Here is a 27,519-nt window from a genome sequence, read left to right on the forward strand (position 1 = left end):
TGATTGTGAGGACACAGACCCTTTAGAACACTCTGTGGCTGAGTGGTTTGCACATTTGAGAAGTGCAGGGTAAATGCCTAGGTTGGTAGGGACAGGACACGGGTGGTCCATGGCCTTCAGTAGAATCATGCTTGAGATGATTCATGGGAGACTGACTTTGGGAGATCAAGCCCCTGAGGGAATTTGTCACTCTAGCACCCAAAACAATTATGATGCTGAGGCATCGACTGACTTCACGATGACTCTAGTACCCAAGGACTAGAGAAACTTAAAACTGCTCATCCTCCAATTGGTAACACACAGGAAACATTGGAAAACTCTCATATCAGGTCCATGAAAGCCTTTATCCTGTACATTTACAAGGCAGATACAGCTAAGGACCAAGCTCAATGCCCAGTGTAAAGGGTCTTTTTACAGCAGAATAACATCCAGCACTCATTGGACCCTTATATCAGAGATGGGAACATTAAATAGACACATAAGAGTCTGAGAGACTAAAGCCCCAATTTCCCTGTGGGAAACATCACTCTGCACAATGATTTCCAATTATATTTATGGAAGCATTCACGTAAGGAAAACTCCAAAAGATGTAGACCCACCATCTTCCATTCATTGCCTTGAGGCCCATAGTGAGATTTACATTCCATCATAACCCAGGGAAAAAAGTACAAGGGCTTCTACAATGAAAAATGTACCTTCCCAATTCTGTGTAGACAGCAGCATATAGGATATATATGATAATGGATTGTGAGAGTGTGAAGCCAATATAAGCCCAGATGAGGCTGGATTAGTTAAAATGAGAACATTCACCCAGGATTTAATGGGTTGACTCAAGCCCCTGATAGAGGCACTTACTTTCTGCTGGTTGTATAAGTGAAGCCTGGATGCAAGGCTTACATAAAATAAGTAAGGCTGAGAAGCTGAGACATTTTTGGTACAGTGTAGGAAGAGCCCAAGTTTTAGGGGGATGGCATTTCTTGAGAGGACTGCATACATACATGCCACTCAGCCTCTAATCATGCTCCCCAGAAGAGCCCCCAAGACATTCTCTTCACTGATGCAAAATAATTTGGTAAACAGTGCCCAGTGTCCTTGAAATTTTTCTGTCATTTATGGCTCAGAGAGAGGAAACTGTGGTGAGAATGCTGTGGTGGAATTAGATTTTCTAGTCTCTGTGGAAATAAAGAGTTCTGGAAATAAGGGTTATTTGACCCACAGAGATCTCCAGTGATCAGAATTCCCAGAAAATAAGTGAATGCTACAACAAGTCAAAGGTATTTTTCTAGAGTCTTCCCCCAAACATTAGCCAAAGAGACCTTGGACTACTGACAAGGATAACTACAAGTAAGTCCCTGAGCCCAAAGATGACGAGGAACACCAGCAAGTAATGATGTGGGGTGTTACTGTTTGCTGAGACAGGGGAGACCGTGCACACTGAAGAACCGTGGAGCATCTTAACAAGGGTTGTTAGGAGAGGAATGATGAATTGGCCAGGATTCTTGAGAGAAACAGAACCATCAAGATGTGTATGTATATACATTATATATGTAGATAGATAAACAGAGAATTTTATGAAATTGGCTCCCATTATTATGGGAGTACACATCCAAAATCTATAGAATAGGCCAGCAGACTGGAGAAGACTTAGTGTTCAGGTCCAGAGGCAGTCTTTGGCAGTATTCCTTCTTCAGCAGAAGTGGAGGCAGTGGGAATAAGCCTTTGTGCTATACAGGCCTTCCACTGATTGGATGGGGCCCACCCACATTATGAAAGTTAGTTACTCAAGGTCCAATGATTTAAATATTCTCATATAAAAAGTATTTTCAAGGAAACATCCAGAATTACATTTTACCAAAGAGTTGGGCATGATGGCCTAAAAAGCTTCACACATAAAATTAAACATCAAGGGGCACCTTGGTGGCTCAGCAGGTTAAAGCCTCTGCCTTCGGCTCAGGTCATGATCCCAAGGTCCTGGGATTGAGCCCCGCATCAAGCTCTCTGCTTAGCAGGGAGCCTGCTTCCCCCTCTCTCTGTCTACTTGTGATATCTGTCTGTCAAATAAATAAATTAAATAAATAAATAAATAAATAAAATCTTTTTTAAAAAATTAAACATCAAAATTATATTAGGACTGAGACTTGCAATAAATAATTTTGGGGAAAGTCAGGAAAGTAGGACTTTGTTTCAGAGTGGGAGTTGTCAGAAACATTCAAAATGAATTCAGTGATTGTCATCTGGATGTCTTTTTTCTGGGATGATGGAGCAATGCTAAATCTCTCCTTGAATCTTGCAACTTGCAGTCATCCTTGTTATCCAGATTGAAGACTGGCAAATATTGTAGCTTCACAGGTATTTATTTGTTTATTTATCTGTTTGTCTGTGTTTGACATTATAAAGCCATGTTTTGTTTCTGCCTTAAGTTTGTTTTTGTTTGTTTGTTTTTGTGTCTTTCTATCACAATGACATCATCTAATGTGTGTGTTTTATGAAATTCTTGATGTTAAATAAGACATACAAGGATCTGTCTGACCAGCTTAAAAAGAATAGCTACCAAGTATCTCTCTCTCTTTTTTCCCCCCTCTCTCACTAGTCACCAAAATAAAAAATTCCCATACTGTCTTTGATTTGACACTCTAATCCTTTGGACTTGAAGTGCTGTTGTGATGCAAAGTGGATGCCAGTGCTATAGGAGGCCTAAGTATAGACAGATTTTGGCCAAGGCATCTCACAGTGGTCCCGGGAGCCATCTCCTGAGCTTCAGAACGTACAATGGGAAGAAATTTCTCTCGTACTGTGATACCAAGTGGCATCCCCTGAAATATTCTCCTGTTGCCTCATCTCATCCCATGTCAGACTGCAAACCAAAAACAATACCACATTCCTGGGATCACAGAGATTACTGACACCATCAAATTCCAATCACAGGATGTGAGGCAGATGCACACCACCTGTAACTTGCTCCTTTGGTTGTTGCAAAAGGCAACTGTGATAAAATTTGACTCTTAAACCTAAGATAAACCAGAGAAAAACCACCTGAAGGCCAGCTCAATAGCATCGATGATGTGCCCAAAAGCTATGCCAGAATATCCTTTGTAAAAGGAGAAATATGGGGGTGTTTCTCTTTGCCCTTCCCTCCACCAAAAAAAGGGCAGGGGGATAAGGGAACATCAAATGGAAAATTAGTAACAATGCATGTGGACTTCTGATGCCATCAACCTCTTTCTCCAACTAGATCTGGTTGACCATGTGTCCTGGGTTGCCTGGACAGTCCCAATGTATGCTTGCTGTCTGACAAAACGCTAAGTCCCTTAGTCTCAGAAGTGCTCCTGTTTAAATGACTGCACACACACACACACACACACACACACACACACACACACACATTTATTAGAGAAGAGCTGACACTCAATATTACATTAGATTCGGGTGCAAAACTCCATGATTTGGTAAGTTTATGCATTATGCTGTGCTCACCACAAGTAGGGCTACCATCTGTCCCATTACATGGCTATTATAATATCACTGACTATATTCCTTATGCTCTCCTTTTTATTCCTTTGACTCACTCATTCTGTAACTAGACAGCTTTATCTCCATCTCTCCCTCACCCATTTTGCCCAGCTGCCTCCCCCTACCAGCAACCATCAATTCATTCTCAATATCTATAGTTCTGATTCTGCTTTTTATTTATTCTTTTTTTTTTTTTGGATTGCATTTATATCACTTCTCGGCCTTTTGGGTAAGATCAAGTGGATTGCATTTATAAATGAAATCAGATGGTATTTGTCTTTCTCAGACTGGCTTATTTCACTCAGCACAATACCCTCTAGATCCATTCATGTTGTTTTAATGGCAGGATCTCATCCTTCTTTTTTATGGCTGTGTAATATCCCATTTTGTATCTATAACACATTTTTCTCATCTGTGCATCTATTGATGGACATGTAGGCTGCTTCCATTGCAATAGTCTTGGCTATTGCAAATAATGCTGCAGTAAACATAGGAGTGCATGTATCTTTCCAACTTAGTGTTTTTGTTTTCCCTGGGAAAATACCTAAGAGTGAAATTATTGCATCATACCATAGTATTTCTATTTTTAGCTTTTCAAGGAACCTCCATACTTTTTTCTACAGTGGCTGCATCAATAATTTGCATTCTCACCAATGGTACAAGAGGGTTCCTTTTTCTCCACATCCTCAATACTTGTTGTTCCTTGTCTTCTTGATTTTACCCATTCTAAAAGGTGTGAGGTAATATCTCAATGTAGTTTTTCTTTTTTTTTTTAAGATTTTATTTATTTATTTGACAGAGAGAGAGATCACAAGTAGACAGAGAGGCAGGCAGAGAGAGAAAAGGAAGCAGGCTCCCCGTTGAGCAGAGAGCCTGATGCAGGCCTCGATTCTAGAACCCTGAGATCATGACCTGAGCTGAAGGCAGAGGCTTAACCCACTGAGCCACACAGGTGCCCCTGTAGTTTTTATTTTGATTTTCCTAATTATTAGTGATGTTGGGCATCTTTTCATGTGTCTCTTGGTTGTCTATATGTCTTCTTTGGAAAAATGTCTGCTCAGGTCTTCTGCCTAAAAGATTTTTTTTTTTAATTTTTACATTTTTATTTTTAAAATTTTATTTTTTCAGTGTTCCAAGAGTCATTGTTTATGCACCACACCCAGTGCTCCATGCAATATGTGCTCTCCATAATACCTACCACCAGGCTCACCCATCCCCCCACCTCCTTCCCCTCCAAAACCCTCAGTTATTTCCTCAGAGTCCATAATCTCTCATGGTTTGTCTCCCCCTCCGATTTCCCCCAACTCACTTCTCCTCTCCTTCTCCTAATGTCCTTGGTGTTATTCCTTATGCTCCACAAGTAAGTGAAATCATATGATAATTGACTCTCTCTGCTTGACTTATTTCACTCAGCATAATATCCAGCCTAAAGGACTTTAATTGGATTGTTTTTGTTTTTTTGAGTGTTGAGTTTATGAGTTCTTTGTTTATTTTGGGCATTAGCCCCTTATCAGATATGTCATTTGCAAATATCTTCTCTCATGTTGTCTTTTGGTTTCATTGATGGTTCTCTTTGCTGTGCAAATGCTTTTTATTTTGATGTAGTCTCTATAGTTTATTTTTGCTTTTGCTTCCCTTGCCTTAGGACACCTATCTAGAGAAATGTTGCTCTGGCTAATGTCAGAGAAATTACTGCCTGCACTCTCTTCTAGGATTTGTATGGTTTCAGATGTCACATTTAGGTCTTCCATCCATTTTGAATTTATTTTTCTGTATGGTGTAAGGAAATGATCCAGTTTCATTCCTTTTGCTTGTAGTTGTCCAGTTTTCCCAGCACCATTTGTTGAAGAGATTGCCTCTTCTCACTGTATATTCTTGCCTCCTTAGTCATAGTTTAATTGACATGTGGGTTTCCTTCTGGAGTCTCTATCTTGTTCTATTGAAATACATGTTTATTTCTGTGCCAGTACCATAGTCTTTTGAATATTATAGCTTTGTAGCATATCTTGAAATATAGACTTGTGATACTTCCAGTTTTGTTTTTCTTTTTCATGATTATTTTGGCTATTTGGGATCTTTTGTGGATCCATGCAAATTTTAGAGTTATTTCTTCTAGTTTTGCAAATAAATAAATAAATAAATAAATAAAAATTGCTGTTGGTGCTTTTATAAGGATTGCATTGAATCTGTAGATTGTTTTGGGTAATATGGATATTTTGACAATATTTACTCTCCAATCAATAAACATGGAATATATTTCTTTATTTGTGCCATTTTTAATTTATTTCATGAGTCTTTTATAGTTTTTAGAACAGAGTTCTTTTACCTGTTTGGTTAAGTTTATTCCTAGGCATTTTATTATGTTTAGTGCGAATGTAAATGTTGTTTTTAAATTTCTTTTTCTGCAACTTCATTGTTAGTGTCTAGATAGGCTAGTGATTTCTGAGTATTAATTTTGTATCTTGCCAATTTACTGAATTTGTTTATTACTTCTATCAGTTTTGGGGTGAGATCATTAGGATTTTCTATGCATAGTATCATGTCATCTGTAAATAGTGACAGTTTAATTTCTTTACCACTATGGTGTCTCTTATTTGTTTTTTGTTTTTTGGATGTTTTGTTTTTATTTGATAGAGAGAGATCACAAGTAGGCAGGGAGGCAGGCAGAGAGAAAGGGGGAAGCAGGCTCCCGGCTGAGCAGAGAACACGATGCAGGACTCAATCCCAGGACCCTGAGATCATGACCTGAGCGGAAGGCAGATGCTTAACCCACTGAGCCACCCAGGCACCCCTAGTGTCTCTTATTTCTTGTTGCTTGACTGTTGTGGCTAGAACTTTTAGTACTATGTTGGATAAAAGTGAACATTCCTGTCTTGTTTTTGATCTTAGGGGAAAAAATCCTCAGTTTTTCCCCATTGAGGATGATGTTATCTGTGAGTTTTTCATATACAGCCTTAATTATGTTTAGGTATGCTCTCTCTAACCCCATTTTGTTGAGCATGCTTATCATGAATGGATGTTGAATCTTGTCAAATGTTTTTTTCTGCATCTATTGAAATAATAAATCATGGGAAAACACAGTTAAAAATATGTGTAGAATGTGTCTCTTCAACCTTGTGATACTGACTTACTGATGCCCAAATAAGAAATGCTCCCAAATGGAAATGTAGTCATGATTTTGGTGAAAAGGACACTAGGTCTACCCCTGACCATCGAGCTGCTCAAACCAATAATACAACTAGGAGGGGAGGGAGTCGCTATACTGCCAAGACGGGCTGACCCAGGCTGTGGAGTGAAAATTGGGTTGCTACCAAACAACGCAAGGAAGAATTACTTCTGGAGCCTGAGAGAGTTTCTGAGATGCCTCTTAGCACTACTCTTTCCAGTAGCCCTGAATAATGGGACATTGTGGCAACCAGACACCAAAGGAGACAAAGATATATATAAAAGAACTACATTATTGAGCCAGGGGCTGCCCAAGGAAGCAGGACACAAGATGTGTAATTAAATTAGTGACCTATAGCAAATGTGTTTTATAAAACACATCCCCCAATTACTTACATGAAGTACACAGACAGTGGCTAAGAATTTAGATTTTTAGAGGGGGAGATGGCTGAATGGACATCATCCCCAAATTATTCAGTGGCTGAAGGAACTTCACATGGATTCTAGAAGCAAGATGGCTGGCGCCTGTGGGAAATCTTCAATATGCCCAGACCCAGTCACAAGTCACTCTTCTCACTCTGCTTTCCACTCCAGAAAGATGACTTGTATGGACAATAGCATTGAGTCTCTTGTCTATCCTGGTTTTTCACCAAATTTAGCCAATAAGAAATCTAGCAGGAGATCAGAATGGGAGGGAGAAGCTTAGCTATAGACTCCCAGGGTCTTCTCCACAGTGTTGCTCTGGCTGGCTGCACATCTTAGCCATTGGTGGAAGTTTCTGTCAGGCAGCCCTCCATACACAAAATGAGAGAGTAGATGGAGGAAGGGCAGAAGACCAGTCAATAGGTGCTCCCACATTGGAGAAGGGCAAAGGGGTCTCCATAGGGACTGTGTCAGTGGGTTGCTTGATGACCACTGCAGCCCCAGAAGAGTGGAACTTTGAAAGACAGAAGGTCAAGGGTTGTCATCAAGAGTTGATATTAAAGCCTCATGTTCCTCCAAAAAAATCACAGCTTCTTCTCTTTTCTCTGAATTGTAGCTTATTTTTTTTTTAAATTTATTTTAGAGAGAGTGAGAGGGAGCACATCAGCAGGGCAAGGGGCAGAGAGGAAGGAGAAGCAGGCTTCCTGCTAAACAGAGAGCCTGACATGGGGCTCCATCCCAGGATGTCCAGATCATGACCTGAGCTGAAGGCAGATGCTTAACCAATGCAGCCACCCAGACACCTCTGCCCTTTATTTTTTTTTAATCATTATTTTTTATTTATTTTCAGCATAACTGTATTCATTGTTTTTGTACCACACCCAGTGCTCCATGCAGTCCGTGCCCTCTCTAATACCCACCACCTGGTTTCCCCAACCTCCCACCCCCCCACCTCTTCAAACCCTTCAGATTGTTTTTCAGAGTCCATAGTCTCTCATTGTTCACCTCCCCTTCCAATTATTTTAACCACAAAGTTTCCTGAGAGGAGTAATATTACACAAGAAAATTATTTAAATTATTTAAATTGAGTACTGAATAGATGAGGTCCAGAGAAAATTAGCTGTGCCTGTGTATGAGGTTTAGAAGCTATGGTGTGTCTGTATGTGAATGATGGTGGCAGCTGTGCCTTCTGCAAGGGCATCTCTCACTCTCTGAAGCCCCATCCCAGTTGTCAGGGATCAGCATGTCATCCCTCCAGTGGGGTGTGCAGAGACATGCATGTGCGTTTTTTCCCGGGTTCTAAGATACAGTGGCACTGCCTCCCCCAAATTTTGTGACAAATAATTGTTAAATACACTTTTAAAATCATCTTACTTCCATATCAAGAAAAGTAAAGTTGCCTGAAGTCAAAATAAAATTCCAGCCATGTAACATATTCTGTTAGAAAATGCTAAGCGTTAACCTAGCATGTGACACGGTAATGTAAAAATTAGCTTTGTTATATTCATCACTGACCTAGGAAAAACTAACTATATATTTTTATATTTGATATAAAGACATTATGTAAAGGAAACAATTTTATTTAGCAAGAAAGTTACTGACTGTATAACCAGGAAAACTCAGAAAGAACATACACTTTTAGTGATAAAAATTATGTTATTTTTTCATGGAAATATAGAGATATTTAGAAGCATTTAATCAGAGTAGACCATGTTGTTCTAAGGGTCAGCGTCAAATGTGGCCATAATCTTATGTAACACTACATTGACAGAGAGAGGGCTGGTCACACTCTCTTCTTTAATTGCCCCCAAAGTAAGCCTGAAATCTATGCTTCAGTGAAAATGAATTTCAATTAATTACACGTTTTATTTATTCATGCACACAACAATCACTCTGGTTTATGAAGAGAGAAGAAAGAAAAAGAAGAACTTGTTCTCCAACTTGCAAAATCTCTACAGTAGGGCACCTGGGTGGCTCTGTTGGTTAAGCGACTGCCTTCAGTTCAGGTCATGATCCCAGAGTCCTGGAATCAAGTCCCCTATCAGGCTCCTGCTCAGCGGGGAGCCTGTTTCTGCCTCTCCCTCTGCTGCTCCCCTGCTTGTGCTCTCTCACTCTTTCTGTCAAATAAATAAATAAAATCTTAAAAAAAAAAAAAAAGAGGTGGGTCACAAGGTTTCAGCACATGCCAGATCTCATCATCGTTATCATTATATTGTGGTGTGGTTATGATCACTATAGGTAATTGTAAAGATATATTTATTATCTTACTGTGGTGTGGTTATCATCACTATAGGTAATTGTAAATATATATTTATTATCTTCCAAGACAGTCTAAAAAATAGCTTCTACTAAGTATTTGTTACCCTAGGAATGGCATCTATAGGACAGAGACACACAGCGTGCTCTTTTTCCTTCCCACTATCAGAGTGGAAAAAATATTCACAGCCCTTAGCTTGCAGTAGAAAGAGTAGCATCAGTGTGAGTGTGCGGTGAGAAGACCACATTCTGAGAAGGAATGTAAACTCTGTGAATAGTTTATCTTTGCAATTTTTTCTCCACTTAACACCCTGTGACATCTTGCAGCTTCATTTGGTTTGGCAGGTGAAGGAAAGTGAGCGGGTTTTCGTGCTGAGGTGATGCGGCTTTCCCGTGAGTTCATGCCTAGAATTTGTGCTGTATAACGGTGATATGCCTGCGATGGTCCTGAGCTGAATGGGAGGCACGTGATCCGTCTGGAGCCAGGAGACTCACAGTAACCTGTATGTCAACTACATGTTTGAGTATAACATACAATGCATCCACGAACAGCAGATAACATGTAATCACACCTCATTAGAAATCATAAAACGAGTACCCTAAAACAACCTCCATCCTAGAAATCCCCACTCTGTTGCATTCCATTCCATTCCATTCCATTCCATTCCATTCACCTCAGCCTGGGGAACCGCCCACCCGAACTTTGTGAGAGTCCCTCCATTTGTCAACTGCATGTGCGTCCTTGCTCTTTGAAACCCACAACTCGAATCATTTTCCATGTGTTCTTTTCTTCCTTGCTTGTCTGCACAGAACTACCACTGAAGAGTATAAGGCATTTGTCAATTCACTTTTTGACAGACATTTTTCATTTTTTTCTCTTCTTTTTAACTGTCGTGGCACCCTGTGCATACACCTGAAGCACACATGAGTGGACTCTTTGAGGACGTTTATCCAAGCATGAAATACTGAGGCCTTTGTAGTCAGTGTTCACAGATGTTGCCAAACTGTATTCCAAGTGGCAGGTGCCAGTTAACCTTCCCCTCTGAAACATATGGAAGTTTCTGTTGCTCTGATGGTGTTTTTTCCTACGAGTTTTAAATTTTTGGCCATTAGATTGTTTTTACTTGTTTCTTATTGTGCTTTTAAATGGCAATTTTCTTGACACTAAAATTTTTCTTATTAAGGAACTCAGATGTACTCTGAAGTCTTAATGACCCAAGAATATATGTCCTATAATGATTATAATTTTGACTTAAGTAATTAAGTTTGTAATCCCCTGAAGCTGATAGTTGTGTATGGATAGGAGCCCCCCCTTTTTTTCTTTAAATACCTCAGAAGACTATCATCCAACCAACCAACACTCACTGAAGTAACCATTCTTTGCATATGGTGCTGTAGGGCACCTCTGCCATTTACCAGTGTCAGGGAGCTGTTTGTGGACTTGGTGTTCTGTCTCTTCTGTCTCTCTGTCTCTCTCTGCACTAAAACCATGCTGTGTTAATTATATTAGTTCTATTTTCACTCCCAATAGCTGATTGAGCAAGGCTTTCTGCTTTATTCTTTTTCATCAAGTGTGTCTAAACTCCTCTTGGTCTCTTCATTTCCATGTAAATTTTAGAATAAGCTTGTTAATTCTCATAAAATGCTCTGTTGGGGAATTTGATTGAAGATGGATTAAGTCTACAATTCAATTTTTCAGATAATTGGTGCCTTCAATACATTTAGCCTCACAATCCGTAGGACATTGTATACCTCTCAGCATCCATAGGTCTTTAATTTTTTCACCAGCATAATTTGGCCACAAAAGTCTTGGGCACATTTTATAATATGTAGTTATTTTAAAATTCCATTAATTCATATCTTGGCCTTTTAAGCATAACTCTTTGTATACTTGGAAGTGGTCACTCCAGGGATCACAGTATACACTCTTACCTTTTCAATTTAAAGTTAATATTGTACCATTTACTGAAAAATGCAAAAACCTTGAATTTATGTAGATCCATTTATTATGACCAGCATTATTGATGCAATAGTTACCATATGTAACAGCTGTATGGATTGCAAAGAACTTAAGAGATATATAACCTTTTACATTTACCGACACATTTGCCATTTCTGATGCTCTCTCTTTCTTTCTGAGGATGTAAGTTATTATTCGACATCATTTGTCTCAGCCTAAGTAACCTTCTTGGGAAGCTCTGTGGTCAACTGGTGACAAATGCACTTATCTGAAAATATGTTTAATTCACCTTCATTCTTAAAGGATATTTCATGGACTATAGAGTTCTGGGTTGGCGGTTCTGTTTATCTTTCAATTTTTTCAAGATCGTGTTTTCCTGTCTTCTAGTCTCCATTGTTTCTGACAAGAAGTAATTGGTCATTTGTATCATTTCTCCCCATATGTAATTTGTTTTATATATATATATTTCTTTTAATTAACATATAATGTATTATTTGTTTCAGGGGTATGACTTTTCAGTAGTTTGATTATGAAGCCCTTAGATGTGTCTCCATTCAATTTATCCCGCTTGGTGAACTTGAGCTTCCAACAATGATACCTATACGGCAGTAATGAAAAACTAGTCTTTGTAATAGACAGTGGCTCCACTGTATCCACATAAGGGGAAAAAATGAATCTTGACCCCACTGTCACACTGTACACAAAAATCAATTTCCAATGGATCTTAGATAAGCAATGGTAAAACTTTGAGGTTTTTAAAAGAAAACATAGACCATGCTCATGACTTTGAGTTGCGAAGAGTCTTCTTAACCAGGATGCAACAAGGACTGGCCAACATTAAGAAATGACAAAACAGATTTTAATTTTAATTTTAATTTAATGATAAATTTTTAGGAACTCCTGTAACATAACATCATTATGGTGAAAGGCAAGTCATAGAGTGGGATATGATGGCTACAACATACCTTTCTGGTAAGGACTCATAACTTACATATATAAAAGAAAACAATATGGTAAGCATAGTGTAATTTAGAATTGTCAAATCATTAAGTGTACACTCGAAACTGATGTAACATTGTGTGTCAACTATATTTCCATTTTAAAAAAAGATCAGTAACAGAAATACAAGCCATTAAAAAAATGGGCTAACCACTTGAGTGAGCTTTTCACAAACGATGAATGCCTTTTTCTAATGACTGGTAACTACATTAAAACTCTCTGACAAGGTGTTCAACATTGTTAGTTATCATAGAAATACAAATTAAAATTATAATTAGCTACCATAGTAGGACCACAAGATGGCTAAAATCAAGATGCCTGACAATAATAAGTGTTGAGGATGTGGAGTCACCAGAACTCAACTGCACCATGGGGCGGGGGGTGGTGAAATTAATTTATACAAGTAGAAACTTTCTTGTAAATTTGAAAATATATATCTTGGCCTAGGTTCTAGCCAAAGAATCTGAAATAAGGGTTAAGATGCCAGCACTTTATATGGAAGATGACAGTCTACGTACAGTATGAGGGATCAACCAAAAGGAAGAGAGGGAAGGAAGACAAAGCAATACAATGTGGAATGTTAATTCACTAGCTATTGCTTCACAATGAGTGCACTTGGCAATGAAAGGTTTGGAGCACGAAGTAAGCTTCAAAATGTTCCATGGCAAGTGAAAATGGGAGGGGAACTACCTGCCCCATATCCCACTGGTCTTGGTTCACCTAAAGTGGAGATAGTCTCTTTATTTAGCTTCTAAATTTTACCTCAGGATAATTTCTGCATTTGACTGCTGGTGGAATTTAGTGTTGTCTCAAGTTTGAGGCTAGAACATATAATCCTGCTTTTATTGTTGATTAACATACATGAATATTTTTCCATTGCTTTTGTACTTAATGGTAAAATTCCTGGGCCATTGGGTATGTGTATGATTGGATGAAGCTTTCAAGATTCCCAGAGATGCCTCTCTATTTCTATGTCTCACTAATGCACAGAACTTTTGGTCTAGAGGAAAAACTACTTAAATAAGTAAATGGATTTCCATATCCATTGACGTATTTATAATATTTTCCTTTATGTTCATGCATCAAATTACATTAATAAAATGACAAGCGTTACATTAAGCTTATTTTTCTTGAATAAGATGAATTTCCTCTTTGCAGTCTTACTATATATCCTTGGACTTACTGTGTTAACTTTTAAAGATATATGTTTTTATGTTTATGAATGAGATTACTCTCTCATGTATATTTCTCATGATGTCCTTATCAGGTTTGTCCATCAAAGTCATCCTGATACTCTAAATTAATCAGAAGTACTTCCATTTTTTCCTATTCTCTGGAAGAATCAGTAAAATCTCAACATTATTCTTCATTAAATACTTACTGGACTTTATCACAGGAGTCACTTAAGCTTGGAGTTTTCTTTGGGGAAATTTCTAATTAGGAGTCAATTTATTTAATTACTATATTACTTAGATTTTATTTCGTTTGGGTTTTAGTAAATTGTTTTTCTACAAGCTATATATTTCATCTGAATTTTATTTGCATGAACTTACTGATAATACTCTCTAATTCCCTTTACATCTACAGTATATTGTGCTATTCCCTTTGCATTACTGGCATTGACCATATTTGTCTTCATCAATTCTCGTGTTCATTTCTTCCAGAGGTTTATTCACTAATTGCAATTGCCTGAATCAATTATTAAACAGGATGTGGAGAAATAATTATTTTTCTGATTTACTCCATTTTTCTACATTTATTGGCTGGCTGTATTCTGTATCTGTGAAAAAAAAATCCTATTCTTGCTTTCTGAAAAAAAAAAAACAAAATGTTTCATGCTTGCTTTATTATTTTTCTGCCTGAAACCCATAATCAGGCATTTCTCCATGGAATCACAATTCCTTTTATATGGAAACATATTTACAATGTAATCTCTGGTTGTTCTCAGCACTAATTGGCCATCATTGCTTCTAAGCACTTCTGGTAGATGGGATTAAAAAACGTATTCAGAAGTCATGTGTTCGTACTGACAACCTCAAATTCAAAACTATTGGATTCTTGCTCATATTTTCCTTTTCTGTGTGTTTTCTCTTCACCCATAGTGAAAACACTGGTTACAAGCACAATCGATAATTTTACTCATTTGCTGTAGCTTATAATACATAGAAAAAAACTTTCAGAATTATGATATTACAAAAATTACAACAAACCTACTACATAAACATCAAAACTTTTCTGCAATTTTGTTTTGTCTTATTTTCCTTTTTGAAATTCTCCTACACATACTCAGTGAGTTGATTTAATTTTATCATCTTCACAATAAATGTATCTAACTTTAGAAAAAAATGTATGGTTTTTATGCAATCACATAACATGTATGGATTCACAAAAAGAGAAATGACGTCATAAATTTGAATCATCCTATCAAAAAAAAAGATACATTTTGCCACTTGCTCAAGCCTACTTTTGTGTCTCTCAGGGATATTTAAAAATGTCCTCCATAGATATTTTGCACATTTCTTATTATGCTGCCTTCCTGGGTATTTTTAACTTTTGTTATCATAATAAAAAGATGCTTTCTTCTGCTTTATATCATCAAACTATTCATTGTTTGTGTATATAAATGCTACTGATTTTTTCTTATGATTTTATTTTAAACTAAGTTTATTAAACTATCAAGTGCACTGTCCACTTTGATACACTTTGGCAAATATAATTCCTGTGTGATGATCATCATCCTTCATGTAATGACCAGACACAGAACATTTCCACCATCCCAGAGAGCTGCCTCATGCCAATTTTCAGTCACTCTCCCCACCACCAGGTCCAGACACTGAGTATACTCTATCGCTACAGATTAGGTTTTCCCTGTTCTTAAATTTCATACAAATGGAATCAAGCAAATGCCATCCAAAGATGTCCATGACCTAATGCACTAGTCCCCAGAAATTGCCAATGTCACCTTACATGGCAAAAAGGAATTTGTCAATAACCAAGAAACAGAATCTGGAAACACACTACTCAAGTTATGATGAGCTGCCATGCAGGGGTGGAGTGGGAAGGAGAAACACTAGTAATACATCACACTACGTGGAGTGAGCCTCAACCCTTGAACCAAAGAGAAACAACCATTGTTTTTTGTCTTGTTCCTTTTTCTTAGCCTAATGTAACTGAGATTCATTTGTGTCATTTCCTGTTTTAATGCTGCGAAGTATTCCATTGTATGACAGTTACACAACATGCTTATCCATTCACCTACTGAGGGATAACTTGGTTGTTTTAAGCACATGGTTATTGTCAATAAATCTGGGTTTAGAAAGTGTAAGTTTTCATTTGTCTCAGAAATAACAGGTAGAATAACTGGGTCACTGGGCAAGTTTATGTCTAATTTTATAAAATTGGTTTTCAAATTGGTTGTGCAATTTTATATTTTCATCAACAAAGTATAGAAGATCTATTGTTCTAAATCCTCTCCAACACATGGATTCCAGACTTAATTTCAGTCAGTCTTAGAGGTCTGTGATGGTGCCTTATTGTCCTTTTCATTTTCAATGTCCTTTTGTCACATTCTATTAGAATTCATATATCTCACTGTATACAGTATCTATTAAAAGTTTTATCCCAGTGCACCTGGGTGACATAGTTGGTTAGGCAACTCTTGATTTTGGGTCCAGACATGATCTTAGTGTTATGAGGGTTATGAGAGTGTGCTGCGTGTTGAGCTCCACACTTGGCATGGTACTTGGTTAAGATTCTCTGTCTCCCGCTCTCTCTTCCCCTTCCCCACAACTCTCTTGATTTCTCTCCTTCAAAAAAAATTAGAAGTAATATAAAATAAAAAGTAAAATAAAAGTTTTAATCCCAAAGTCAACAATTAAATAATTAAAATTTATTTTTTTGTTATTAAATTGTAAAAGTTCTTTATCTATCCTAAAGAGAAGTCCTCTGTCATACTTACATATTGCTAATACAAACTAGTAGTTTGCCTTTCATTTTGTAAATGATATTATCTCAAAATTTATATTTCTAATAATTGGATATTAGTGTAAAAACACATTGGCTGTTTCTTTTCTCTCTTTTTTTGGTAAATTTCTCAGAATTTTCTACATAGACACCATGTTGTCTCTGAATGGAGACAGTTTAACTTTTTATTTCAAATAAGGGTACTTCCATTTACTTTTCTTGTCTAACTGGATTTTGTAAGTCACCTTCAAAATATATAATAAAATGATGAGAACAGACATCCTGACATTGTTCCTAATCTTAGCAACTACATGTTCCATATGCCACATTTATTTTTTTAAACATTTTCTTAAGATTTTTATTTATTTATTTGCTTGTCAGAGAGATCACAAGTAGGCAGAGAAGCAGGCAGAGAGAGAGGGGGAAGCAGGCTTCCTGCTGAGCAGAGAGCCCGATGCGGGGCTCGATCCCAGGACCCTGGGATCATGACCTGAGCCGAAGGCAGAGGTTTTAACCCACTGAGCCACCCAGGCACCCCATATGCCACATTTAAGTGTGATAGTAGCTATATTTTCTTTGTACATATTTGCATTAGTCTCCTGTTAACAAATAACAAGTTGCCATAAATTTAGCAACTTTAAAAGATTATTATTTATGTTATGTAGGTGAGAAGTCCAAAACAGGTCTCACTGGGTTAAAATCAAGGTATTAGCAGTGGTCTGTCACCAGAGGACAGACATCTCCACATTCTTTGGCTTGTGTCCTCCTTTCTTCATTTTCAAGATGACAGCAGTATGTGGAATTCTTAGCACACAGGAAATAACTTCTGACCACATCCAGATCACATCAATGTTATACTCTTTTTGTGGCAAAAAGTTAGTTTTCCTTTTTTCTTCTTTGGGACATCTTTAGAATGTGTACTGACATTCTAATATTTTTTGTCATTCTGCTATCCTTCTCTTCTCTTCATTGCTTTTAGATTTTGCCCTTTTTGGCCTTATTATCTCCTTCCTTCTTCATTTCATTTCACTTTTCTCTTTTGCTTCTCCCTTTTTTTTTTTTTTTTTTAATTGAGAGAGAACGCATGCATGTGAATGGGGAGGGAAGGACAGACGGAGAAGGAGAGAAAAAGTCTTAAGTATACTCAATGTGCTCAGAGGGGAGCCAGAGGTTGGCTCCCTCTCATGATCTTGAGATCATGACCCGAGCCGAAATCAAAAGTCCAAATGATAACTGACTGAACCACCCACACACTTCTCTCCATGCTTTTGGAATTTGGCCTTTATTTCTTTATTTCTACTATATCATTTGTATTTCAATAAATATCTAAGCTCCAGCTGCTTTATTTTTATCCATAGGTTCTGGTTTATAGGATGTTATTGTTGCTGTTTTAAGAAAATCTGAAAATCTGAAGTTTATATCCATTTAGAACTTAGTGTTGATTAATAGAGTTATAAAATCTTCAAATATATGTAAAATTTTACCTGATTTTCATTATTACTCTAATGTATTATTGCATGTTTTTTTCTAATCCATATAGTTTATTTTAATAAGAAAATAACATTTAATGAAAATGAAGTAGATCAATTATGACCCATATAATTTAATAAGGATTTCTGCATGAAAATTAGCTACCCGAAATTCTTATGTTCTATGAAAATGTTGCAGCACTCTTTTTAAAAAAAATGCATTCATTATTATTGGGATAAAATTGTCATATGTACATGTGTATGACATATGGACATGTACGTAAGATCTGTCTTACAGATAGATTTCTTGTTATGTCTTTTTTTTTTTTTAGTAGTCTGGCTTTTTGAAATAGATGCTGTGTTGTCTGATGTTTCCTGTGTGTTTTATGATATTTGTTGTACTTTTTCCTTTATATGGTTTGCTTTTTAAAATTTTATTTATTATTCTTTTTGGTGTATGTGGAGCTTCACGTGTTTGTCAACGTGGACACCTTTAAAAGTACCTTTGATAATGTACTTATTTTGATTTCTGCTGTTTAAGCATCTTTAAATAATGTTCTTTGGTTCTCATGTTACTCTGTCATAAATTAATAAGCTCTCAAACATTTATCTTCTATCACTCTTTTCTTCCAATTTTAAATAAATATAATGTTTTTATACTATTAAATACTATAATGTTTTCATGCAATTTTTCCATTCTAGATCTCGATCATTTTTAAAAATCTTAGATTTCCAATGAAAATTAGTCAGTGGTCACTGCCTGCCGCATGTCCTCAGTCATCTCTTGCTCCATTAAACATGTTTCCAGTGGATCCTTTGGGAAGTGCTTTTGAGAGTACTTTCTTACCATTAAGGAAATGCAAATTAAAACCACAGTGATTATATATATACCAAAACAGTGATATATATACATATCATAGTGGTATATATACATATGTGATATGTATATATAAAAAACACTTATATATATGTATATATATATATATATATATATATATAAAAAACAAAAAAGTGCAATACCACTAATCACATATTGAATGGGTTAAAAAAAAAACTGAGTGTACTGAGCTTTGGCATTGATGTGGGGCGATTTTTAGGCATTGTGAATGGTGTTGCAAAATCTTACAGCTACTTTGGTACAAAGTTTGGCAGTTTCTTAGAAAATGAAACACACCTATTACATAACCCAGCTCACATGCTTAGCTACTTACACAAGAGAAGTGAAAACCGATGTTTATAGGAAATGACATGTTTTGGCTACTCTTTCACATCTTATTTCCATATGAAAGTAGAAAGTAGAATCAGTTTGTCAATTTAAATCAATTTAATTCAATCTGGGGAAACTGACTTCTTTACATTATTGAACATTCAACAAGAGAAGAAAAAAATTTTTAATGTTATACTGCTTTTTGTTGGCATATAGGTACACAAATAACTTACTTTAACATTTTATCCAATAAATTTGTCAAACTAGCAATGTTTTCTAATTATTTATATAGACAAATTTTTCCATGTTTGAAGTACATAAGTATGTCATGGGTACAACCAAATTAATTAAATCAGGGATTGATTTGCCTAGAGGTTGGTTTCAGATCCTGTGAGAAGTGTGTTCAAATAAACCTTACCATTTTGTAGCCCAACTGAATATTGGATGATAATTACAGGGGACCTCTCCTTTCTTGTTGAGAACACGTTTTGTCTCATTAGCTGCATGAGTGGGTTAGTATTTTTGCTTAGCCTGTCAGCTTCTTAGCACCTCTACTGGAAGCAGAAGTCAATAGACAACACTAGAACTACCAGATTTTTCTGGAGGAAATAAAACCCCCAAAGCTGGGCTTATCTTTCTGGCTTTCAATTTTTTTTAGTATTTCAACCACGTATTTTAGCTTTCAATTAAATTAATGTTACCAATTATTAGACAAATCAAAATTCTATGTTTTCAGATAGAATGCAATGCAAAGATCTTAGTATCTCATATGTAATATTCTTGCCAAATTCCAATAATGAGTGAAATCATGAGAACACATGAAAATTGGAAAACATGATAAAATGACTGACTTATAATCTTCAGAAGTGTCATGATGTAGCAATCATATATACGCATTCTAAGTTATCAATGATATCCTTGTTCTAGAATGGCTGAATATAAAAGATAAGCTTGAGATTATAGCTCCTAAATTCACAACATTTTGCATATCCTGTGGAAAGCCTTTAAATTCATTGGACAATGAGATTTCTAGAAATAGCTGGATCACAAAGGAAAGTTATTTCAGTAAAGATAAGTTATTAATGACTTTTCATATAAATACATTTGTGAGGCAGAGAGGAAAAAGAAAATAAGACAATTTGTTTCAGATATTTAGTCAATAGCTTATTGGAAATATGGCTCCATGAGAATTGCCATCTTTTCCACAAGTTCCCTAGCTCAGGATGAATTAGTCAGAGGCTGTAGCTCTAGCTACCCCTCTACACAGGCCTCTGGCATACCCCCAACTGATTCCTTATTATGTGCATAGAGAGATCTGATTATCTGACTGCCTCTCCAAATATGACAAATTCTGTAATACCCAGAAGAAAACTCCTTAGGGTTAATTATGGCAAAACAACAATCAAAGGGGTACCCTGGTGGCTCAGTTGGCTAAGTGGCTGACTCTTGATTTCAGCTCAGGTTATGTTCTCAGGGTTCTGAGATGAGTCCTGCATCAGACTCCATGCTGTGTATGGAGCCTGCTTAAAATTTTCTCTCTCCCTCTGCTCATTCCTCTTCTCCTCTCTCTCTCTCTAAAAAAAAGGGGAGAGGGAGAAAATAACCAGAAACTCAAAAACATAGGAATCAACTCAAAACTACTTCTGTTTGGGTACAAAGAATGAAGATTCTGTTTTCTTGAATATTTACTGAATCCAAAGTTCCCAAAAGCACATAATAAATGATCTACTTCAATCTTTGGTAGAAAAGATAAAAGAATAATTGAAAATGTTGGGTAGTTAACAAAGACAATGGAGCAGGTGACATCATTATAATATTCTTTCAATATTATAAAAATTATTAAATTGTGAACAAATGAATTTTAACTCATAAGATTGTGAAAACATTTAATTTCATCAATTCTTGACAGTTTGTTAAGCTCAAATGGCTAGTTAGGTCAATATTAAGTTAATCATGACAGATGATCAGTCAATGAATGGTAAAACAGATGTGAATATCTTCTATGTACTGTGGCACAAGGAACATAAAGCTATAGATTTTTAAAGTGCATGACAACACCCAGTCAAATAGTTCAACAGTCTGGGTGCAGCAGGTGACAGTTTGTAACACAGTGGGGTTGGTCATTTGAAAAACTTTATTTCAAATTTAAGAAATATATATATTTTCTTTAACGAATATTTGTTTTACTTCACAATTGTAAAAGACTATAGAAATATTTAAGCAAAGAAATTACAAATTGCATATTAGTAAAAGAAACATATTTTATCTTTGCTCTAATCTGACAAGCAATATTTTTTAAATTATGTTGGGGTGCCTGGGTGGCTCAGTTAAGCATCTGCCTTCAGCTCAGGTCATGATCCCAGAGTCCTAGGATCAAATACCACATTAGGTCCCTTGAAGAGGGGAGCCTGCTTCTTCCTTTCCCTTTGCCCCCTGCTCATGCTCTTTCTCTCTCTCTCTGTGTGTGTCAAATAAAAATAAAAATCTTTTAAAAAATTATAAAATAATGTGTAAGAAACCAGCTTTCTACTATTAAATAGAAGTAGTGCTATATGGAAAACTCAGAGAACAGAGAAGCTAAAGTATAATAATTTTGCCATTTGTAGGTGATTATTGGAAACATTTTATTTTGTTAGGGACAAGGGTAACATCTTGTGATTTTATCTTAAGATAGAGACACTCCAGATTCATTACCTTTTTTCATTCATGGTTTCTTCCCCTCACAATTCATTATCACACTGTTTCTTAGAAATCTTTGTAAAATGGGTTTTTTTCTGAAATACTGGATATCCACAACTTATTCCCTGCCCTTGCCCGGAAAGGAGCATTGGTTTGAGTGGGGACGGTGATCAAAGCGAAGACTCATAGAGGAGTGGACTTGGAACCCTACGTTTCTCTGAGAAGTTTAAGCTTGCTTACATATTCCAGGTTAAAAAGAAGCATGATTCCCACGACTGAAGTATATCACCCATTCTGTTTCATTCTTTTTTTCTTTTTATTTGTTTTCAGCATAACACTATTCATTGTTTTTGCACAACACCCAGTGCTCTATGCAATCCATGCCCTCTCTAATACCTACCACCTGGTTCCCCCAACCTCCCACCCTCCCGCCCCTTCAAACCCCTCTGATTGTTTTTCAATTATTATTTTATTATTATTTTATTATTATTATTATTTATTATTATTTTATTATTATTATTTTCAATTATTATTTAAATAAATAAAAAGTAAATAAGTAAAAAAAAAAAAATCCAGAAAACCTCTTCAACAAAAGTATGTAACAAGATTTTTCTAAAAATACCAGATTTTAAGGTAAAAGGGCTAGGAGATATAAGATAATTACTTTACCCCCATAAGGAAGGTCCCCCACTTTAACTGAAGTATTTAACAGTCAACAGGTAGATCTATACCAGTTGAACCTTGGGCAAGATTTCAAGTTTTCCATATTAGATTGTATATCACAGCACAAGAGGAAAGGCTGTGTGGAGGGAGTCAGCTGAGGCCCTCAGGATCTCAGAAATATTCTGAGAAATGTGAAGTGTTATCTGAGTAGAAATTTCCCGGGACATAGGCAGTAACCTCTTCAACATTGGTCGCAGCGATTTATTTAATGACACATCTCCAGCAGCCTGGGAAACAAAAGCAAAAATGAACTTTTGAGACTTCCTCATGATAAAAAGTTTCTACACAGCAAAGAAAACAGTCAATAAAACTAAGAGGCAACCCACGAAATGGAAGAAGATATTTGCAAATGACTTTACAGATAAAAGGCTGGTATCCAAGATCTATAAAGAACTTCTCAATCTCGACACCCAAAAAAAAACAAATAATCAAGTCAAAAAATGAGCAGGAGACATACAAATGGTTCACAGACTCATGAAAAAATGCTCATCATCATTAGCCATCAGGGAAATTCAAATTAAAACCACATTGAGATACCACCCTACACCAGTTAGAATGGCAAAAATTAACATGACAGGAAACAACAAGTGACTGAGAGGATGTGGAGAAAAGGGAACCCTCTTACATTGTTGGTGGGAGTGCAAGTTGGTACAGCTACTTTGGAAAACAGTGTGGAGGTTCCTTAAAAAGTTAAAAATAGAGCTAATCTATGGACCAGCAATTGCACTGCTGGTTATTTACCCCAATGATACAGATGTAATGAGAAGACGGGCTACATGCACCCCAGTGTTCATAGCAGCAATGTCCGTAATAGCCAAACTGTGGAAAGAGCTGATAAGCACTTCAACAGACGAATGGATAAAGAAGATGTAGTTCAAATATACAATGGAATATTATGCCTCCATCAGAAAGGATGAATACCCAACTTTTGTAGCAACTTGGAGAGGACTGGAGGAGATTATGCTGAGTGAAATAAGTCAAGCAGAGAAATATAATTATAATACAGTTTCACTTATATGTGGAACATAAGGAATAACACAGAAGACATTAAGGGAAGGAAGGGAAAACTGAAGGGGGAGGAAGTCAGAGGGGGAGAAGAACTGTGAGAGACTTGGATTCCAAGAAACAACCTCAGGGTTTCAGAGAGGAGAGGGGTAGGCAAATGGGTTAGTCCAGTGATGGGTATTAAGGAGGGCATGTGTTGTAATGAGCACTGAGTGTTATACACAAATAATGAATCAATGAACACTACATCAAAACCTAAAAAAAAACAAAACAAAACAAAATTCCCAGAATATAATAGAAATCCACAGACCAGAAACTCTGGGACTGACAGAGAGATATTTGCTTATTGGTGGGGGAGGGAATAAGAAGGGATATATCTCTGAAAGTATGGGAGAGATGATCATCCTGAAAGATCAAGGTCTTGAGTACTACAAGGTAATGAAAGAATCCCCACCCTTAGGTACACCTAAAGGAAAGTAAATTAGTATATCAGAGAGATATCTGAAGTGCTTTGGTCATTGCAGCATTACTCACAATAAGCAAGATATGGAAACAATCTAAGTGCCCTTCAACAAATGAATGAATAAATATATATATTTTGATAGATATTTAACTTTAAAGACATTATTTATATATTAATATTATATTTATATTATTTGTAAAATATATACTATATTTTAAATTATATATTTGTATTAATATAAAATATTTTTCTATTACTACATATTTATATATAAAATTTATATATAAATATATATTTAATTATTGTGATGTAATTGTATTTTAATATAAAAAAGGAAGAAAAGAACATTTTGCTAACCACATGAAAGGCTCTTGAGCATATTATACTAAAAGAAATAAGCCAAACAGAGAAAGACAAATGCTTTATGATCATGTGAAATCTTAAAAAAAAGAGAGAGAGAGAGAAAAGGAAAGAAGAAAAAGCTAATTCCACAGAAATGGAAACTAGAATGGTTGTTCCCAGGGTCTGGGGGAGGGTAAAATAGGATAATGTAGTGTAAGATGCAAACATTCAGTTGTAAGAATGAATTTTGAGAATGTGATGCACAACATGGTGATTATAGTTAATAAGTAGTAATGCAGACACAAATGTCCCAAAGAGGAGGTGTTAAGCTTTCTCACCACACATACAAAATAGTTAACTGTGAGGTGATGGATATGTTATTTACTTTGTTCTTGTTAATGTTTTCACAATGTATATGTATTTCGCAGCATCATGTTGTACATATTATGCAACTGTATTTGTCAATTATTTCTCAATAAAGTTTGGAAAAAAATTAAACCCTGCAGCAGTGAGACAGGAAAGTTAATCAGGTTCATCTTATTTTCTATAAGGAATTTCATTGTAATTATACATAACAATTCAAAATGATGTGTTGTATAAAACACTAAAAAAGAATATATTCTGTATTGGTAAAATTGGCCAAAATTGTTAAAATTGAGGAATTTCTAATAAAACTATTGAAACTCAAATAGAAGAAAAAAATCTCTGCGTGCAAGCAAAATGACAATATTTCCTACAATTGAAAGGACTCCCTATTCATCAGATTTTTCTACAATACTATTTTATACCTAAAACTAGTAGATGTCCCTGTTTAAGATATTCAAAGAAGGAATAATTAAAAACCATGGATTTAATATCCAATTAAATAGTCTTTCAAAAATAAAGCAAACAGAATTGTGGACATTTGAGAACTTAGAAAGTATGTAAGTATCCTCCTTTTTTTTTTCCTAAAATAAAAACATTTATTTTACCACATATTTAATAAAATTTTTGTTTTCATTATGGCTGTGCTAATTCTCCTTTAACAAAGAAGGATATATTTTGGTATAATTTTCCCACTAAAATTGTGTGATAGTCTAATAGCATTCTTTGCTTTGCTTGATTTTCTTATTATTTATCATTACAGAGTAGACCTATCACATTGGTTTAGGAAAACTGTTGAGAGCTTTAGCAGTTTCTCAAGGGATTTTTTTTTAATTTTTTTATAAACATATAATGTATTATTAGCCCCAGGAGTGTAAGTATCCTCCTTAATGAATCAACTAGAGAATGAGTTTCAGAAAGCCAATGGACAGTTAAAAAAGTTTCCACAGAAATATTTGGTGAGCATTGTATATAATTAAATGTAAAACTTAGGTGAAAAGATGAGATTAATACGACAAAAACTCAGGTATCACTGCTGAAGAGAACTAACAATATAAATATAAAGCAGGAAATTAAGTGGCAGCAGATCACAAGGGAAGCAGAAAAGGCTTTTTTGATAATAATGACTATTGGTTCAAACATATCCTGAATAGAGGTAATGGAAACAAGTGACACTGAAGAGCTGTGATAATGGTCCCTGTACAGAACAATAGGAAGTATCTACCAAGGGGTAATATGAGAGACATAAATTGTGCTTGTTTGTAGTAAGAAATAGTACAGACAATATTGAGGGATTTGGAAGAAAATTAGAATCTAAACAAGGACCTAAGCAGAAATCATAGAACTAAAAATTCAAGTAACTGAAATTAAAAACATGGTGGGGGCTTCGAGGTGGCTCAGTCACTTGAGCATCTGAGTCCTCATCTCAGCTCAGGTCTTGATCTCAAGGTCATGAGTTCAAGCCCCAGAAAGAGTTCCATGTTGGGCATGGGGCCTCCTTTAAAATAAAGACAAAACCGAAAACAAAACATTATGGATAGTAAGAGCTATAGAAGCTTTGGGTAAAAGGAACAAAATGTATGTATTTAGAGTCTCAAAAGGGGAGATGTGGGAAATTGAGGCAGATACAATATGTAAAAGATCAGTGCTGGTAAGTTTTTGCCGCTAATGAGAGATACTGAGCCACAGCTTCCAGAAGGCCAGTACAACCACCCCAAGCACAATCAACAAAAATAAATTTGCTCGTGGAAAATAAAGAGGAGAGAGAGGGAGACATAGAGGGAAAGAGACAGAGAGAGAGAGACAGGGAGAGGAAAGACCAATCACCTCCAAAGGGACAGAAATGAGACTGGCATCTCCATTTGAAAGAAAACAAAGGGAAGACAATGGAAGTAGAACAACACAATTGCCCACCTAGAATCCAAGCCCATCACAAATATGTTTCCAGCGTGAGGACAAAAGAAGTTCAGACACACAAGCACTCAGAAAATTATGACCCACAGACTTGTCCTAAGAGAAACAAAAGGATGTTCTTGCTGAAGAAAGACAATCTAAATGCAAAGCTCAAGAAGTGGAAATGAACAAAAAAGTAATGAGATACAGAATTATATGTGGTCTTTTTGGCCTTAAACTTGGGCGCACACCAGGATTCTTCTTGGTAGGCTGTCCCCAAACACTCAAAACTGTAACAACATACCTCCTTGTTTCTTCCACATGAGAAAATCCTCACGTTTTGGTCTGAGTCATGAGAATAGTTACAACTTGTGTTTTTATAACACATAGTGATATTCCTTTAATAATATAATCAGCATAGTCAATGAAGCAATCTTTTTATCTGTACTTAAGTTATTCCTATCCACAGCTGCTACCATGAGGTCATTGTGACTGATTTTCCTATTTTACAGGGGATTACAATGATGCGCTAAATTGTTTGAGGATTTTCCAAGCCCAGGTGTAGGCTTCAGAACTACTTAGAGTGCTTTATTTCACAAGAGCCTATGTAAATGCATATTTCTTTTTCCATATGCCATGGTAGAGTACTCTGCAATCTGGTCCTAGCTCTTGATAATTAAGATATGTGTATTTTCATGGAATACATACTCCTCCTTCACAATAACTAATATCTCATTTTAAAACTAACATCCAGGGGTACCTGGGTGGCTCAGTGGATTAAAGCCTCTGCCTTTGGCTCCAGTCATGATCCCAGGGTCCTGGGATCCTGAACACGAGCCCCGCATTGGGAGCCCCACATTGGTAGCCCCGCATTGGGCTCTCTGCATAGCGGGGAGCCTGCTTCCCGCTCCACCCCCCCAGCCACCGCTCTCTGCCTGCCTGTCTGCCTGCTTGTGATCTCTGTCTGTCAAATAAATAAATAAAATCTTAAAAAAAATAAAATAAAACTAACATCCACTGACTGTTGCTTGAACAGCAAATAGTCCATTCATCCTTGATTCCTGTGTATAGTCTAAACTTTATTCAAAAATCAAGGAAG

Source organism: Lontra canadensis, unplaced genomic scaffold, assembly GCF_010015895.1.
Source record: "Lontra canadensis isolate GAN:19392208 unplaced genomic scaffold, GSC_riverotter_1.0 scaffold54, whole genome shotgun sequence".
NCBI lineage: Eukaryota > Metazoa > Chordata > Mammalia > Carnivora > Mustelidae > Lontra > Lontra canadensis.